This window comes from Watersipora subatra, chromosome 4, assembly GCF_963576615.1.
Source record: "Watersipora subatra chromosome 4, tzWatSuba1.1, whole genome shotgun sequence".
Classification (NCBI taxonomy): domain Eukaryota; kingdom Metazoa; phylum Bryozoa; class Gymnolaemata; order Cheilostomatida; family Watersiporidae; genus Watersipora; species Watersipora subatra.
The window spans coordinates 46,877,355-46,897,205 of NC_088711.1; the positions used below are offsets into that span (position 1 = coordinate 46,877,355).

The 19,851-nt window shown below is 36.2% G+C and overlaps 1 protein-coding gene across 1 annotated transcript in view; it reads right to left on the reverse strand.

Annotated features, from left to right (window-relative positions):
* The window catches only part of LOC137394298 (uncharacterized), a 290,856-nt gene that overhangs the window by 126,361 nt on the left and 144,644 nt on the right, over positions 1-19,851 (reverse strand). The window lies entirely within an intron of this gene.

The window sequence follows — 19,851 nt, forward strand, 5'->3', positions numbered from 1 at the left end:
ACTACTGTTAACTACAATAGATAACACTACTGTTAACTACAAGAGAGCTAACAGATAACACTACTGTTAACTACAAGAGAGCTAACAGATAACACTGCTGTTAACTACAATAGAGCTAACATAACAAAAGTAAATAGAAAAAAGCTAAACTTGGCGTTATATTTGCATAGATTTTCTTACCTCATCGATGCCAAGATGTCGGAAGCTGACGGAGATGAGAGGTAGCCAGGCATATACAGTTGCATTTGTCACAGTGAAAGCCGTGATGAGCATCCAATACAGGTGATTTCTACCAGGTCATCATGTAAGAACTTCTAGATGAACTTGCACCAAATTTTTAGAAAACTTCATCCTGAAGTATCGATACTTTGCTATCATTTGCAATTGTTTTTTATGTTTGAAGTGAACCCACTTGTCAGGATGTTTCAAGATTAAAATCGATACAACCAGTTCGTGGTTAAGCTGCTCAGAATAAAAATGCGTGCAACATGATGTCACTAGTTGTTTTCGTTTGAACAGCAGTCAAGTTTTGTCATCCTGTCAATCAGATCCCCCTCGAACATAACAAACAATCACAAATGAATTGAAAAATGCTGAAACTTTCTGACAAAATCTACTAAGGTTTTGTCCAAGTTCATCTTCAACACTTAGTTGGGCCTGAGATAATTCGGGGAGTTGTTTTCCCACTTGATCATACACGCTAGTAAACTCCAAGTACATACAAGTCTGAACTGATAATAACTAATTCGTTATACATACTAAAAGTGAAGCAAAAGTGTGATTATGACATCTTTAGTTGCAAAGAAATTGAATAGGGACGCATACTTGCAACTCGAGCGCAAAGGGCGATATTAATTATCAACTATAGCAATGATAACAGCTAGTGACATGCATTTTTTTTAGCATTTTAGTGGCGACCAAGCTTTGTTGATTTTAATCTTAAAACATCCTGTCAATCAGATCACCTCAAACATCAAAAACATTGTAAATGATGGAAATATATCGCTACTTTTTGATAATGTCTACTAACATTTTGTGAAAGTTAATTTTTATGATTGACTAATAGGCATACTGCTACGAGCTGTCGACTCTGTTTTAAGGACAGCTTTTCTTTGTCTATTTGATATCACAATCATGCAAGTTTCAAAATCACCAGAAAGTTATCACTTTTCTTTCAATGCATCAATCACTCGCCTTATCACGGCATGACTATCCTTTCTGGAAATCAACTTCTTTATTTTGTAACTTCTGTTAAGTATGGCAACTAACATAATGAATTTAGCGTAGTAAGCGCATACCTAAAAATAAGTTCTAATTTTACGCTAAACTTAATTTCGATTTCGTTGTTTTGCAACACTTAACAATTTTGTTAGGTTTTGCTACACTTAACAAGAGTTTCAAAACAAATCTTTTGTTTTGTAAATTTAGTTAAATGTGGCCAAACAGTTTGAAACTAAAAAGCTAATTTGAGTTTAACAGAAGTTTTCAATCGTAGAGAGGTCTACACTGATTACAAACAAACAAGAGGTCAATAAGAGGTCAATAAGAGGTCAATAAGAGGTCAATTAAAGATGAACTTGTAGCACGATCTCTTCTATTTTATTGAACATAGCAAACATGCAACATTGAAGAAGCCATTTTTAACAGACAACAGTTTGTTGGAGGTAGTGTGATTTCATGTAAAGCACTACTACAAACATTTTAGCCTCAAGTGTAGTTCCAATATCGGCTGCGAGACACAGCTGCTAATCTCGCGTAGCTAAACACTTGCGACACCAAGCTCAGCAGCTTATGTTCACATAAAGCTGTGTGTCCTATGATCACATAGAAAATGGCTGCCTGCCATGCCAGCTAAAAATTGCTGACTTTCATCTGCACAGTGCATTTTGGGAAGTTTCTGCCTGCGGCTACTTGCGAAAGTTGAACTGCGCTGAACTCTTGCGCCGATCACCAGCAACTACCAGCGGTACTCGGGGCATAGATTCCCATTTCACTGCTGATAGCCCTGTGACTCTGCCACGAGTGCTTGCGGCGTGTATGGGAACCAGGCTTAGCGAAGAAGTTTGTCTGCTTTGATCTGCCAGAAAGCGAAATATTAAAATAAGCAATCCAGCATGCATTGCACTTTTGCCAAAAAATAAACCTTTTTTTTAATATGGCAACTTCTTCCCAACAAACTTTATTCTGAAAATTTACTAGTCAAGCTGGAAAATATAAGTGAATATATAAAACATATAAACAAATAAATAAAAGTGATTCAAATATAATACAAGGTAACCAAATGGACTTTAAACATAGATTTAAATCTATTGGCAAAACACTTAGTAAAATGCAGAAGGGTATATATACTAGTACATACTAGTGATACTGTATATAGTAGTACATAGTAGTGATTCTGTATATAGAGGTACATATTAGTGATACTGTATATAGAGGTACATTCTAGTGATACTGTATATAGAGGCACATACTAGTGATACTGTATGTACTAGTACATACGAGTACTAATTGTTGCTCAGTGATATATTTGAGTAATTAAACATCATCAGTTATATAGGGTGAACTTTAATTTCAAATAGTAAATAAAATCTTTTGGCTCATATCAACAGGACATACATGTAGTTCTTTTCTCTCACATGCATAGATGAATGTGAGGAACCAGGCACTCAGGGTTGAGGTCCGAGGTCGGCTCGTATAAGTGCCTCTGTCCAGCTGGTTCGATAGTTGCGTAAGATGGTGTGAGCTGCGTGTCTATCACTTGCCCAAAGTGCGTGCATGGCACACATCGTGACACAGAGACCAATAAATGTGTATGTCCCGTAAGATTTAGTAGTGATATTTTTGAAAAAGGTAAGATGTCATCGATTGGTCATTATTTCAAATATGTCATACATATATACTTACATAAATACATGGTAAGTGTGTAAGTGTGTACAATTGTCGCTTGAAGAGCATGATTTTGTAAAACAGATTTGTTGTAACTTTTAGTTGAGTATTTTTCCTTTTATTAATATTATTGTTCTCCCCAAAATTTTGGTTGTTGTTGACTTTCCTTTTGCTTAGCACTATGATACAATTTACACATAAAATAAAAATTTCCTCAGATCTGTAGAATAATTTGAGTGGTAGTTTTTACTCAAGCTCAGCTCTTGAACCAGAAATCTAAAAGTTTGAACTCACATCAAGATCTTAGCTGCTCCCAATAGCTCCTTTTTCTGCCACTGACTTGTGTTGATCGTAGCCTGCATTTGGGTAAACCACTTTAGATGCAGCAAGTGTTATTGTACCTAATGCTTCAATCACCACAGGAATTACAATGTTTTTACATGCCAGCATTTTTCTACCAAGGTATAAATTAGCAGTGTTGGCCTTTAGGTGGAATGCTCTTAGCATGATCCAAAGCTTGTGAGTGACTATGTCTGTTTCCATGATTAATTCCCGGTCAGCCTTTTTATGCCCGCTGGGTACTTTGCTAGCAGCAGTGCATGGGAATTCATTGAAGTGACTTGAATCTTGAAATTGAGCCTGATTTGCTGAACATTTCAAATTTGTGTCTTGTATTTGGTAATGGCCTTCTGCACATCAGTTTCGTAGTTGATGTTAGGTGGTATAATCTCCAAGAACTTGAACTGTTCTTTTATATCATTGATGGCACCAGTTGGCATTTTCAGACCAAGTGTGTGCACAGTAATCTTTTTTGAAAATTAGGCTTTTATATTATTCTCCTGCAAAGATCGTTCTAATATGTTTGCTGTAGATCTAAACAAGTGTTGTCACCAAATCAATACCACTTTCTTCTTTGCATACAGCTTCGTGTCATCCATGTTAAATAGGTGGTTTACCTTGGTTATCTCCAGCATATTGTTTAGAGTGCATAGGCATATGCAGAGAAGCAGTACAAACCAGAAGGCGCTTGTACAGCTAAGGAGGACCAATTCAGTGACAGGCAGTCAACTTGATAGATGCTCTGTTTGTTTCGACGCTCACTCCTTTCTTACCATTTGCCTCCAGTTCCACCTTCTATTTAGTCATCGACATCTTGATGACCCCCCTGAAGGGTAGTACAGACATTGTGCACCTTAGGTTCTCAATGATCCAGCTATTGGAGCTTGAGCTATGAGCCTTGTAGTGTCAATTCAAGCCATAGCAAGATTGGTATGCCTTCACCTGCTGTATTGCCAGATCATCCAATCCACTAGCAACGGGTATTTGGCTTGGAGAGTGTTGCATCCATTGACTTTATAAAGACTGATACTATGCTGACTCATGGACTCTTCCAGTTTTTCTGTGACTATTTGTAGGAGCAGCTTGCAGGTAGCAGCAAGTATGTTAATGGCTAATAATTATTGAGAATCGACCTCTGCTTTGCGTCTTTCATCAGCTGTACATTTTGTCATTTTGTCAACCATTATGGATGGTCACCATTTTTTTTCTGGCTTTCCATCTGCTTTACCGATCTAGTGTGCTGAAATGTAGGTTTCTTCTACCGTAAGGTTTAGATCTGTTCAGCTCCAAATGCTGCCAAGTTCTTCATATACTCTGCACTTAATGTTTGTTGCACCGATGGTGAATCATTGTTGGTGGCTCTCATTTCTTCAGCCAATCTGCAGTGCTGTTATGAGTCACCTACTTAGTCCAGGTGTCCTTCCAGAACATCAAGACGCTAGATTTGGGGGTATCTGTCAGTGGCATTTGCAGCTCACCTTTGAATATCGAGTTACTCGTTATTGTGTTCTTTAGTGTACTGTTACAATCAAGAGTAAAAGTGCTATAAACTGCTGTTTGACTGATCCAAAATCTTCCTTTCTGGCTTTCTCCTTTGAGCACTCCACACTGTAGTTTGATATTTTAATGAGCTTGCTAACTTGTTTTCAAACCTCATCTGCCAAAATCGAATGTAGGTTTCATTGTTGACTAAATGTAGCTTAACACCGATCTTTTCTAAGGTGATGGTTGCCATACTTAGCGTATCAGTCTCTGTGATCGATTCCTTTTGTGGCTATTAACTTCTGGCAGCTTGTTGGGTATGACCTTGCTGACTTGCTGTAAAGGTCATGGCCAGTAGCACTTTAATTTTCAATAGAAGCTGATGACCTTGAATGTAAGCTTACTCACTCGTTAGTAAAGTATATCACTAATGAGTGAAGGGTATCAAGTTGAGGGTACATGTCTTCATCAACAGGTGAAACTACATCTTGTTGGTGTGTGTCTCTTCTGTGTGTGCTTAAACTCACATTCCTCATTGATCTTCCATTTCCAGATTATGTTCCTTTTTCACCGCAGCATAGTCAAGATAAATGAGCAGAAGAGAGGAATTGAACCTGAGCCTCATGGTCACCAGAAAACACCCTTACCAACCGCACTATAGGTCTTATACATAGATACATATATGTATTATAATAATATACATGTATTTACAATAATAATGTAAATATATAGTTATAATAATATAATGATAATAAATAGAATAACACAGCTTGAGAATCATACAATTTTACGATTAAAAGGAACAAGATTAATATATACCTGATACTATACTTAACAGAGACTATTAAAGAAGTCAGACTCACTGGATAGCTGGCAAGAGTAATGATTCTGTTAACATTTGTGCTAAATTATAAAACAACATAACTCTACATTTTTAATCTAATTTCACTCTTCCATTGCTACTGCTGGTATTCATATATAATCGATGCTTCTGAGACTCGCCTCTCAAATGAACAAGCACATCTTTACTTATGTTTTATAGAGGTGAATGAATGTGTTGTAGTGCCAGGAATCTCTTCACACAAATGCATGAATACTTTTGGCTCATACGCTTGTCTCTGCCGCCAGGGCTACACTCTCCTTAAGGATGGACACAGTTGTGTGGATTGGCGCTGTAAACCCAATTGTGTCAATGGAGGAGTCTGTATTAAAGATAGATGCATTTGTTCAGCAGGATTTTCTGGAATCATCTGCCCAATTAGTGAGTAGTCATCAGAAAGCCTTTTATTTAAATTACATACTTTAAAGTACAAAAAACTGGTTTCAATCTTTAGCTATACTCAACACATTCAGTATACTGTATAGAGTCATTATAGTCAGAATGCATGGCAGAAACTGCAAGTTTTAGATATGACTCTTAAAGAGCATGTCTCTATATAATAACACAGGTTTGCAGTTTCCTACTGGTATGTTGACAAGTCTGTTAATTGCCTAAACATGTCAAGGAAGTTGACAAGTCTGCTAACTGTATATCTGTTTAATGGAAAGTAGACGTGTTTGCTCATTGCTCATAACATTCAAATCTCAACTTACTTCTATATATATGAATTTTTGACATGGTTTGTGAAGAGAATATCTACATATCCTGATATATGCAATAATTGTTAACAAACAACAATTTTTTTAAGCCACAGTTTTGTCAGTAAAAGCGAAAAAGCTTTCCAAATTTAAAGATAGAATGATAAAATAAAAATAAGGAAAGATATATGGATTATATGTTTTGTAATATATCTGTTGTGGGTAAAAATGAGTTATATTTAGTGTAGGTTAAAAGAAGTTGTATCCAGGGTAAGCTGAATTAGGTTATATCTACTGTAAGTTAAAGTGAGTTATATCTACTGTAAGTTAAAGCATGTTATATTGACTGTAAGTTAAATAAGCTAGTTCTAAAGTAAGTTAAAGTCAGGTATAACTAATGTAAGTTAAAGCGAGTTATATCTGGGGTAAGTTAAAATGATCTATTTTTAGAGTATGTTCAAGTAAGTTATTGCAAGTGTGAGTTTAAGTGAGTTATATCTAGTTCAAGTTAACGTTAGTTATATCCAGTGTAAGGTGAAGTGAGTTTTATCCAGTGTAAGTTAAAGTAAGTTATATCTAGTGTAAATTAAAGTGTGGTATATTTAGTGAAAATAAAAGTATGTTACACCTACACAATGTGGAGCCTACTTTTTTGTAGATGTGTTTTTACAGCAAAGGAACAATAAAAACCTTTGTGATTGGTTCTGTATAAATTTGTTTTTATGTATAATTTAGGCTTTAAGAAAGTTTTATGTATTGTATTGGTTTTAACGTTACATCTAATCAATGTAAGTATCAAATAAATATATGACCTATTCTCATAAAAAAACCTTTCCACAATCTTTACTAACCTACTTGATGACAGATTGGCATTTTTGTTCAGGTATGGTAGAAGTGTGAAATGTTTGCTTATTTTATACCAACATTAAAAAGTTGAACTGTCAATGCATTGTACACTAATGCAACGAATGATTGGCAAGTCTGTCTAGTCTCGGTCTCGGCGACTTGTTGGCATGTCTGCATTTAGAAAATCTTCATTGGAAAGTCTGAATCAAATGTAAAATACAACAAATGAAACACTGTTATATCATTAGTTTAGATGACTTGACTGTTTATTACAGATAATCGAATATGAGCTGGAGTGAATAATACCAAACAAGTTATATACAATGTATATACAGTAATATACGTAATGTATTTCACAGTTTACCTCAATACCAACTTGGTGTAGTCTACCTAACCCTCACCTAACTCCCTGTTGTTGTGTTTTAGAGGGCAGATATAAACAGTTGTGTCTACTCATATGGTAGTTCTTCATTGCTTTTTTTAATGACACTGTTTGCATTAACTGAAATTTTTGTTTTTGCGAGGGACACAACTTGGGTATGAAATCATTTCGCTGGTGGTTTTTGAACCCTTTTGTCTGCCAATACTAAATGATAGATATAACATTTGTATCTGCTCATATGACAGCTCTTGAGTGTTTTTTTTTCAAATAATACTGTTTGTATTAACTGAGGTGGTTATCTATGAGAGTGTTCAAACTTGGGTATGAATTTATTTACTTGGTGGTTTCATGCCCTTTTGCGTTTTAACACTGAACTTTTGCTGACAAGCTAAATGAATTATTAGACAATAATATATATTTTCTTGCTTGCAGATCATCTTTTCACTACTTCACCATTGCAATATCTTCATTATTATACATGTGGTTATGACAAACTCAATTGATATGATAAATTATGTCCAACTGCTGTGTAGAAACAAAATGTAGTTCAAAGATACACAGAAATTCATGACAGCTGTGTGCATCACATATAGTAAAAGTTTTCAGTTTTGATGGTTGTCTTTCTCAACACTTGGCTATCAATTGGTTTTTTTTCTGATTATTTGCTGCATTTTAAACATTTAAACTGTATTACATAACTTTCAAATTACTTGTTTGTGAATTGATTGCTATATCTGAGTCATATGTTTAACTAGTTAACTCCAAGAGGTAAAAGGGTCAGCAAAATGCTAATCTATTTTAATTACATTTCTCTGTAAATATAACCATGTGGAATGTGACAAATCTTAATGCTCACCAGGTGCTATGAAACTAGGAGATTAGTTAGAAATATTCTCATAAAAGTTGAAATCAACTAAAGAAGTAGTTTTTGAAAAAGGGAGTATTTAACTTTTGAAAGGCAAACTTGTAATGAATAAATAGTAAGGAAACCATTGTAATCATGGCAGGCTACTCACTCCTTTTCTAGAAGACTATTATCACTCTTAGAAAATATATACATGCTGTTGCTTCATGTCTAGTCAACACATTCAATATTCATAGGTTTACTAACTAAGTGGTTGCATCACAAGGATATGCATATCTATCATGGCTAAATAATGGCTACTTGATAGCAGTGCTAATAATGCAAGCCAACATGAGACAACTCCAACACTATCTGATTTGATGAACCAAATAAATCAGCTTTGCTGCTATTTGACATTGTACCCCTACAACATGAGTTTGAGCAAGATTGCAACTGCGGTGGTAAGACGAGGCACCTCCCACTATTTATATGAACTTCAGTTCACAAGCCAGTCTCATGATATTTACCTACAGCCTGCGCACACTGTGTTTTACCACATATTGATTCACCCCGACAATGAACCAGGTGTCAGGACGTAAGCTTTGCTTATAGCCAAATTAAAGCACATGGTGTGCAGACAAGACAAAGCCGAGGACTACTAACAACAATTGCAACCAAAGCAAACCAGTTAATTGTGTGATTCCTGTTTTACACATTTTTAACTTTCTAGAAAGGCTCGAATCATGCAAAATATACAGAACACTTTACCCTGATTAAAGAATCATCCAACAACATTTATATTACTGACTACCAACTCTACAAATAGACAGTCAATAAATAGAGACAGTAAACTTTACTATAATGAGAGCTGTGTTCGTCCTTTTGAAGCCACGCTAGGAGCGATAAAAAAAATATTCCCTCGTTTGTAACTCACACCCTGAGCATCAGTTTCAAAGCATGGCACCACTTCACCATTCGGTCACCTGACTAGTTCATTAGATAATCACATACATTGATTATTCATGATCATCTCTCACAATACACAGGACTAGCAAAAGTACTAGTATTAATAAACTGCAGCTGTTATTTCACATTAAAATACTTTATCCAACTTGGCTGGTGACCAGGTATCGTGACTGCTATCCTAACAATTCACAGCAACATAATATAAGTTGAATTAATTTAATATAGTGTAGTTTTAAACAGCTGCATTAAGGTTACTTGCTCACTTTCATATTGAATAACTAGCAACAGCCTGAGGCATATTGTTTTATAGGTTGTCTTTGATGGTCACATGGTCTTACTAGCCTGGACAGCACACATTAATTTTCAAAGTTGACTTTCAATTCCCTAAATTATCTGTATGTTGGCTAATATTAACTCATATTTCAGATGTAGAGTGTTGTTCAGAGGTGACCAGATGGTTTTAAAATGGTCTGACTTCTGCAACATTGTTCAATGCGTGAAACTAAGCACAGCTATAAAAAGTTGTATTTACAAAGAGTAGATCGTTTAAAAAAAATTTCATAGAATTCTTTAATGGGCAGAATCAGTGATTTTAAGATTTTGAATGTTATGAGAAAATAGTATAACTAACATTCAAGACTGTGTGATGTAGTCACTACTACAACTAACAATAAGTGTGCCCTCGATCTGACAGCCATGCCTAAATCTAGAATACCTGGCTATAAACCTCTTTCTGACAGAAGTTTGAAGATGGCTTTAAAAAATTCGTTAGAGCAATTATTTGGAAGAGACAAAATCAAAAAAGAAAACGAGAACAAATAACCGATGGGATTCAAAAAGAGCTAATAAAAACTGGTATGAATGTAATAAAAATGCATCTAAGTAAGCTATCACAGTTTTTAGATATAATTTTGAATTCTACTTCGGTTTTAGAAAGAGTAATCATTAGGAGGTTTATGTACAGCAATAAGAAAACCTTGAAATAAGCTGTAGATCAGTTATGAGCTAGTTTGTATTAAAGAAATAGTCCATAATTAAATAGTTTTTTTTCACTTTACTTGAGAAAAACAGATTAAACATGCTCACCTAGTTTGTTCATTTCTTTTATAATATGGAAAATACCACCACAAGATAAGGTGGCTAGCTGTACTTTTGTAAATAACTTTTGTAGCTTTTAAAAAGCAAGTTAGTCCAGCAATGCTTGTCTTTCCAATCTAGTCCACCTGTGTTAGTGACACATTTACATGCATCTATTTTATTGTATTGGTTATGGCTTTAGTTTGACCAGTGTGGTATTTACATTATGATTACATTGTGTTTGACATGGAGTTTTCTTTGTATAGTCTGACCAGTTAAGTTTAACATGTGCATTGCTGATTGAAATAAATGTAATACTACTAAACTGAATTGATTGATCAACTAGTGGTAGGAAGAATGTAAATTACCAAATGGGTAGGTAAGTAGCTCGTTATTTTGTAAATTAATTGAACTAATGCCAAGTTTAGTTTACAAATTTCAGGTTGATAAAATAAACAAAGTTAATCAGGGTAGCATCATATAGACATGCGTTACAAATACTTGACCATTGTTGGACTGAAGACTTGGCAGAAATATTGAAAGCCAAAAAAAGCGAGAATTACGGTGCCCAGAGCCGGGCCAGAGAGAAGCTGACCACGAGGCGACTGACGACACCGCTGAGCCATGCCTGAATCAACAGACCATAGCTCCTGTTGTAACACTTCCAGTCAGCAGAGGGTGGTCTGTAAGTCCACCTTGCTACTGAAGGACAGAACCAAGTGACCATCAAGAGCTGTAGAAGATGTTGCAGAAGCGACCAACAGCAGAGCTCCTGGAAGTCTCTCATTGTGCTGTCTACTGTATGTTCCGTGCATCTTAAACTGTACTCTTACATATATATTTACTGTGATTTATATAATTATAATTGCCTTGCAAGAGAGTGGTTTGTTTTCTTGTGGAGCGAGTGGAAAAACTCGATCGGTTGTTTTAAAGAATTTCAGAACATTTATTGGAGAAATGTTAAAATTCCAAAAACCAGATAAAAACATTATTCTGCCAAATCAAATAATTAAACCAATGAATGTCCTTGATAATTTTAGTAAAAGATATTTTTATTACCGATACAATGCACAGGAGAGCATGAATCCAAATAGGAAACAATATATGATTAAATATAGAATGTGCCAGAATAGAATGGCAATAGAATGTGCCAGAAACAAGGTGACTGGAAGAGTTGTCAGTAAACATATAAAACCAACAGCTGAAAAAGATGTAAATAAATATTGACATAGTGTGCTATAGAACTCAATACAGATACACAACACTGCTAGACATCTAGATAATAAAACTCGTTAAAAAAGATGTTCCAAAGGCCATGATCATCCGAAAACAATGGGGATACCATAAATATGATGTAAATAATAATAGTCCATGGCCATCAAATAATAATAGAGCTACCATAAGCATAATAACGGTCCATAAGCTTCAATAATAGAGCTACCATAAATAGAATAACGGTCCATAAGCATCAATAATAGAGCTACCATAAACAGAATAATGCGTATGGTTTTGCAGCACTTGATAGTCAAAACATGTTTGGCTCTTGATTCTAGATAGTCGCAGCCAAAAGATAAAAAATTGGAAAGAACGAATGAGGAGAATCATCATGCAAATTTTCTAGCAGATATGTACAGAATGTATCTATAAACAGCAGTAGAGAATGGAAGAAAAAAAACATGTAATCATACAATCACCAGTCAGGTGATCTGTCAATAAGTAATGAGCTGTATATAACAATACAGACTTGAGAGAGACACTGCATGATTGGTAAACACTCAGACGGACTAAGATGGATTGTATCTTGGAAACAGGTAAAGTTTCTTTCTAAGGGTACTGTCAAATGTTGGCTGCTGGCCATGTCCATGATGTATGCTCCTTCTTCTCACCTTCTCTTGTATCTATTAAAACAAAAAGAGAAAAATGTATTTTCATCCGAGACTTCTACCCTATATATGTATCATGTAATAGTTTACTAAAATTTTGTGCGGATTTTTGGGGTGACCTTTTCGTGGGTCATATTGATAAGCTTTGGTTATGAAAGCGTTTCCGGACAGCTAGCTAGACTTCGATATGTCTCAGTGCTGCTAGTGATATGCTAATTCATGCAACCAGATTTACAACTACTGGATCTTTACAGTTTTACAAAATAAAATGGGAAAGAGAGGAGACTAAAGGAGAGATGGAAGCAACCATGGTATGAGAAACAAAAAGAGAGAGGAGACAAAAGGAGAGATAGAAGTAACAATGGTGTGAGAAACAAGAAAGGAAAAGAGACAAAAGGGGAGATAGAAGCAACAATGGTGTGAGAAACAAGAAGGGAGAGGAGACAAAAGGAGAGATAGAATTAACAATAGTGGGAGAAACAAGAAAGGAGAAGAGACAAAAGAAGAGATAGAAGTAACAATGGTGCGAGAAACAAGAAGGGAGAGGAGACAAAAGGAAAGATAGAATAAACAATAGGGTGAGAAACAAAAAAGGAGAGGAGACAAAAGGAGAGATAGAAGTAACAGTGGTATGAGAAACAAAAAGAGAGAGGAGACAAAAAGAGAGAAATAAGTAACAGTGGTGTGAAAAACAAGAAGGGAGAGGAGACTAAAAGAGAGATATAAGCAACAATGGTGTGAGAAACAAAAAGAGAGAGGAAACAAAAGGAGAAATAGAAATAACAATGATGTGAGAAACAAGAAGGGAGAAGAGACAAAAGAATAGAGAGAAGTAACAATGGTGTGAGAAACAAGAAGGGAGAGCAGACAAAGAGAGAGATAGATGTAACAATGGTGTGAGAAACAAGAAGGGACTGGAGACAAAAGTAAAGATAGAAGCAACAAAAGTATGAGAAACAATGAGTGAGAGGAGAAAAATGAGAGATAGAAGCAACAATGGTGTGAGAAACGAAAAAAGAGAGAGGAGACAAAAGAACAGATAGAAGTAACAATGGTATGGGAAACAAGAAGGGACAGGAGACAAAAGTAAAGATAGAAGCAACAAAAGTATGAGAAACAAGAAGGGAGAGGAGACAAAGGGCGAGATAGAAGAAACAATGGTGTGAGAAACGAGAAGAGAGAGAGGAGACAAAAGGAGAGATATAAATAACAATGTTGTGAGAAACAAGAAGGGAAAGGAGACAAAAGGAGAGATAGAAGCAACAATGGTATGAGAAACAAGAAGGGAGAGGAGACAAAAGGAGAGATAGAAGTAACAATGGTGTGAGAAACAAGAAGGGAGAAGAGGCAAAAGAATAGATAGAAGTAACAATGGTATGAGAAACAATAAGGGAGAGGAGACAAAATGAGAGATAGAAGTAACAATGGTGTGAGAAACAATAAGGGAGAGGAGACAAAATGAGAGATAGAAGTAACAATGGTGTGAGAAACAAAAAGGGAAAAGAGACAAAAGGAGAGATAGAAGTAACAATGGTGTGAGAAACAACAAGGGAAAGGAGACAAAAGCAGAGATAGAAGTAACCATGGTGTAAGAAACAAGAAAGAAGAGGCGACAAAAGGAGAGATATAAGCAACAATGGTGTGAGAAACCAGAAGGGAGAGGAGACAAAAGAATGGATAGAAGTAACAATGGTATGAGAAACAATAAGGGAGAGGAGACAAAATGAGAGATAGAAGTAACAATGGTGTGAGAAACAAGAAGGGAGAAGAGAGAAAAGGAGAGAAAGAAGTAACAGTGGTGTGGAAAACAAGAAGAGAGAGGAGACAAAATGAGAAATAGAAGCAACAATGGTATGAGAAACAAGAAGGGAGAAGAGACAAAAGAAGAGCTATAAGTAACAATGGTATGAGAAACAATAAGTGAGAGGAGACAAAATGAGAGATAGAAGTAACAATGGTATGATAAACAAGAAGGGAGAGGAGACCAAAAGAAAGATAGAAGTAACAATGGTGTGAGAAAAAAGAAAAGAGAAGAGACAAAAGGAGAAATAGAAGTAACAACGGTGTGAGAAACAAGAAGGAAGAAGCGACCAAAGGAAAGATATAAGCAACAATGGTGTGAGAAACAATAAGGGAGAGGAGACAAAAGAATGGATAGAAGTAACAATGGTATGAGAAACAATAAGGGAGAGGAGACAAAATGAGAGATAGAAGTAACAATGGTGTGAGAAACAAGAAGGGAGAAGAGAGAAAAGGAGAGAAAGAAGTAACAGTGGTGTGGAAAACAAGAAGAGAGAGGAGACAATAGGAGAAATAAAAGCAACAATGGTATGAGAAACAAGAAGGGAAAAGAGACAAAAGAATAGATAGAAGTAACAATGGTATGAGAAACAAGAAGTGAAAGGAGACAAAATGAGAAATAGAAGTAACAATGGTATGAGAAACAAGAAGGGAGAGGAGACTAAAGGAGAGATAGAAGTAACATTGGTGTGAGAAACAAGAAGGGAAAGGAGACAAAAGAAGAGATAGAAGTTACAATGGTGTGAGAAAGAAGAAGGGAAAGGAGACAAAAGGAGAGATAGAAACAACAATGGTGTGAGAAACAAGAACGGAAAAGAGACAAAATGAGAGATAGAAGTAACAATGGTATGAGAAACAAGAAGGGAGAGGAGACAAAATGAGAGAAAGAAGTAACAATGGTGTGAGAAACAAGAAGGGAGAGGAGACAAAAGGAGAAATAGAAGCAACAATGGTGTGAGAAAAGAGAACGGAGAGGACACATAAGGAGAGATAGAAATAACAATGATGTGAGAAACAAGAAGAGAGAGGAGACAAAAGTAGAGATAGAAGTAACAATGGTATGAAAAACAAGAAGTGAAAAGAGACAAAAGAATAGATAGAAGTAACAATGGTATGAGAAACAAGAAGTGAAAGGAGACAAAATGAGAAATAGAAGTAACAATGGTATGAGAAACAAGAAGGGAGAGGAGACAAAAGGAGAGATAGAAGTAACAATGGTGTGAGAAACAAAAAGGGAGAGGAGACCAAAGGAGAGATAGAAGTAACAATGATGTGAGAAACAAAAAGGGAGAAGAGACAAAAGAATAGATAGAAGTAACAATGGTATGAGAAACAATAAGGGAGAGGAGACAAAAGGAGAGATAGAAGTAACAATGGTATGAGAAACAATAAGGGACAGGAGACAAAAGTAAAGATAGAAGCAACAATAGTATGAGAAGCAAGAAGGGAGAGAAAACAAAAGGAGTGATAGAAGCAACAATCTTGTGAGAAACGAGAAAAGAGAGAGGAGACAAAAGAAGAGATAGAAGTAACAATGGTGAGAAACAAGAAGGGAGAGGAAAAAAAGGGAGTTAGTAGTAACATTGATGTGAGAAACAAGAAGGGAGAGGAGAGAAAAGGAGAGAAATAAGTAACAATGGTATGAGAAACAAGAAGAGAGAGGAGACCAAAGGAGAGATAGATGTAACAATGGTGTGAGAAAAAAGAAGGCAGAAGAGACAAAAGGAGAGATAGAAGCAACAATGATGTGAGAAACAAGAAGGGAGAGGAGACAAAAGGAGAGAAAGAAGTGACAATGGTGTGAGAAACAAAAAGGGAGAAGAGACAAAATGAGAGATAGAAGTAACAATGGTATGGGAAACCAGAAGCGAGAGGAGACCAAAGGAGAGATAGAAGTAACAATGGTGTTAGAAACAACAAGGGAGAAGAGACAAAAGAAGAGATGGAAGTAACAAGGGTATGAGAAACAAGAAAGGAGCGGAGACAAAAGGAGAGAAAGAAGTGACAATGGTGTGAGAAACAAAAAGGGAGAAAAGACAAAATGAGAGATAGAAGTAACAATGGTATGGGAAACCAGAAGCGAGAGGAGACCAAAGGAGAGATAGAAGTAACAATGGTGTTAGAAGCAACAAGGGAGAAAAGACAAAAGAAGAGATGGAAGTAACAAGGGTATGAGAAACAAGAAGGGAAAGGAGACAAAAGGAGAGATAGAAGTAACCATGGTGTGAGAAACAAGAAGGAAGAGGCGACCAAAGGAGAGATATAAGCAACAATGGTGTGAGAAACAAGAAAGGAGAAGAGACAAAAGAATAGATAGAAGTAACAACGGTATGATCAACAATAAGAGAGAGAAGAGAAAATGAGAAATAGAAGGAGCAATGGTGAGAGAAACAAGCAGGGAGAAGAGACAAAAGGAGAGAAAGAAGTAACAGTGGTGTGGAAAACAAGAAGAGAGAGGAGACCAAAGGAGAAATAGAAGCAACAATGGTATGAGAAACAAGAAGGGGGAAGAGACAAAAGAAGAGATATAAGTAACAATGGTATGAGAAACAAGAAGGGAAAGGAAACAAAAGAAGAGATAGAAGTTACAATGGTATGAGAAACAATAAGGGAGAGGAGACAAAAGGAGAGATAGAGGTAACAATGGTATGAGAAACAATAAGGGAGCGGAGACAAAATGAGAGATAGAAGTAACAATGGTGTGAGAAACAATAAGGGAGAGGAGACAAAAGGAGAGATACAAGCAACAATGGTGTGAGAAAAGATAACGGAGAGGACACGAAAGGAAAGATAGAAATAACAATGATGTGAGAAACAAAAAGGGAGAGGAGGTAAAAGGAGGGATAGAAGTAACAATGGTGTGAGAAACAAGAAGGGAAAAGAGACAAAAGAATAGATAGAAGTAACAATGGTATGAGAAACAATAAGGGAGAGGAGACAAAAAGAGAGATAGAAGTAACAATGGTGTGAGAAACAATAAAGGAGAGGAGACAAAATGAGAGATAGAAGTGACAATGGTGTGAGAAACAAAAAGGGAGAAGAGACAAAATGAGAGATAGAAGTAACAATGGTATGGGAAACCAGAAGCGAGAGGAGACCAAAGGAGAGATAGAAGTAACAATGGTGTTAGAAACAACAAGGGAGAAGAGACAAAAGAAGAGATGGAAGTAACAAGGGTATGAGAAACAAGAAGGGAAAGGAGACAAAAGGAGAGATAGAAGTAACCATGGTGTGAGAAACAAGAAGGAAGAGGCGACCAAAGGAGAGATATAAGCAACAATGGTGTGAGAAACAAGAAAGGAGAAGAGACAAAAGAATAGATAGAAGTAACAATGGTATGATAAACAATAAGAGAGAGAAGAGAAAATGAGAGATAGAAGGAGCAATGGTGAGAGAAACAAGCAGGGAGAAGAGACAAAAGGAGAGAAAGAAGTAACAGTGGTGTGGAAAACAAGAAGAGAGAGGAGACAAAAGGAGAAATAGAAGCAACAATGGTATGAGAAACAAGAAGGGAGAAGAGACAAAAGAAGAGATATAAGTAACAATGGTATGAGAAACAAGAAGGGAAAGGAAACAAAAGAAGAGATAAAAGTTACAATGGTATGAGAAACAATAAGGGAGAGGAGACAAAAGGAGAGATAGAAGTAACAATGGTATGAGAAACAATAAGGGAGCGGAGACAAAATGAGAGATAGAAGTAACAATGGTGTGAGAAACAATAAGGGAGAGGAGACAAAAGGAGAGATACAAGCAACAATGGTGTGAGAAACAAGAAGGGAGAGGAGACAAAAGGAGAGATAGAATTAACAATAGTGGGAGAAACAAGAAAGGAGAAGAGACAAAAGAAGAGATAGAAGTAACAATGGTGCGAGAAACAAGAAGGGAGAGGAGACAAAAGGAAAGATAGAATAAACAATAGGGTGAGAAACAAAAAAGGAGAGGAGACAAAAGGAGAGATAGAAGTAACAGTGGTATGAGAAACAAAAAGAGAGAGGAGACAAAAAGAGAGAAATAAGTAACAGTGGTGTGAAAAACAAGAAGGGAGAGGAGACTAAAAGAGAGATATAAGCAACAATGGTGTGAGAAACAAAAAGAGAGAGGAAACAAAAGGAGAAATAGAAATAACAATGATGTGAGAAACAAGAAGGGAGAAGAGACAAAAGAATAGAGAGAAGTAACAATGGTGTGAGAAACAAGAAGGGAGAGCAGACAAAGAGAGAGATAGATGTAACAATGGTGTGAGAAACAAGAAGGGACTGGAGACAAAAGTAAAGATAGAAGCAACAAAAGTATGAGAAACAATGAGTGAGAGGAGAAAAATGAGAGATAGAAGCAACAATGGTGTGAGAAACGAAAAAAGAGAGAGGAGACAAAAGAACAGATAGAAGTAACAATGGTATGGGAAACAAGAAGGGACAGGAGACAAAAGTAAAGATAGAAGCAACAAAAGTATGAGAAACAAGAAGGGAGAGGAGACAAAGGGCGAGATAGAAGAAACAATGGTGTGAGAAACGAGAAGAGAGAGAGGAGACAAAAGGAGAGATATAAATAACAATGTTGTGAGAAACAAGAAGGGAAAGGAGACAAAAGGAGAGATAGAAGCAACAATGGTATGAGAAACAAGAAGGGAGAGGAGACAAAAGGAGAGATAGAAGTAACAATGGTGTGAGAAACAAGAAGGGAGAAGAGGCAAAAGAATAGATAGAAGTAACAATGGTATGAGAAACAATAAGGGAGAGGAGACAAAATGAGAGATAGAAGTAACAATGGTGTGAGAAACAATAAGGGAGAGGAGACAAAATGAGAGATAGAAGTAACAATGGTGTGAGAAACAAAAAGGGAAAAGAGACAAAAGGAGAGATAGAAGTAACAATGGTGTGAGAAACAACAAGGGAAAGGAGACAAAAGCAGAGATAGAAGTAACCATGGTGTAAGAAACAAGAAAGAAGAGGCGACAAAAGGAGAGATATAAGCAACAATGGTGTGAGAAACCAGAAGGGAGAGGAGACAAAAGAATGGATAGAAGTAACAATGGTATGAGAAACAATAAGGGAGAGGAGACAAAATGAGAGATAGAAGTAACAATGGTGTGAGAAACAAGAAGGGAGAAGAGAGAAAAGGAGAGAAAGAAGTAACAGTGGTGTGGAAAACAAGAAGAGAGAGGAGACAAAATGAGAAATAGAAGCAACAATGGTATGAGAAACAAGAAGGGAGAAGAGACAAAAGAAGAGCTATAAGTAACAATGGTATGAGAAACAATAAGTGAGAGGAGACAAAATGAGAGATAGAAGTAACAATGGTATGATAAACAAGAAGGGAGAGGAGACCAAAAGAAAGATAGAAGTAACAATGGTGTGAGAAAAAAGAAAAGAGAAGAGACAAAAGGAGAAATAGAAGTAACAACGGTGTGAGAAACAAGAAGGAAGAAGCGACCAAAGGAAAGATATAAGCAACAATGGTGTGAGAAACAATAAGGGAGAGGAGACAAAAGAATGGATAGAAGTAACAATGGTATGAGAAACAATAAGGGAGAGGAGACAAAATGAGAGATAGAAGTAACAATGGTGTGAGAAACAAGAAGGGAGAAGAGAGAAAAGGAGAGAAAGAAGTAACAGTGGTGTGGAAAACAAGAAGAGAGAGGAGACAATAGGAGAAATAAAAGCAACAATGGTATGAGAAACAAGAAGGGAAAAGAGACAAAAGAATAGATAGAAGTAACAATGGTATGAGAAACAAGAAGTGAAAGGAGACAAAATGAGAAATAGAAG